The following is a 319-nucleotide window of genomic DNA, read 5'->3' on the forward strand; positions in this document are numbered from 1 at the left end:
TTAAACGTTGATGACAATGCTGCAAAAAAATATTAACATTACTTGCAACCAGGTGAAACGTTTTACGTAATTATTTTGATGGTCCAAACAACTATTTTCAAATTTGTATCTAGCTAAATTTTTAGATACTTCAGCAAAATCGTTCCTGCACTGAGAAAAAATATAGTTAATTTTAATAAATATTTAATTCAATACTGCCAACTAAACATTTACTTACAGTAAGTAAATATTTGTTCAATAAAAAAAATGATTGTTAAATCAAATTAACATTTCTTGTATCAAATATATCTTTATATTTAATAAATATTTAGTTGGCAGC

This window comes from Atta cephalotes (assembly GCF_000143395.1).
Source record: "Atta cephalotes unplaced genomic scaffold scaffold00038, whole genome shotgun sequence".
Lineage (NCBI taxonomy): Eukaryota > Metazoa > Arthropoda > Insecta > Hymenoptera > Formicidae > Atta > Atta cephalotes.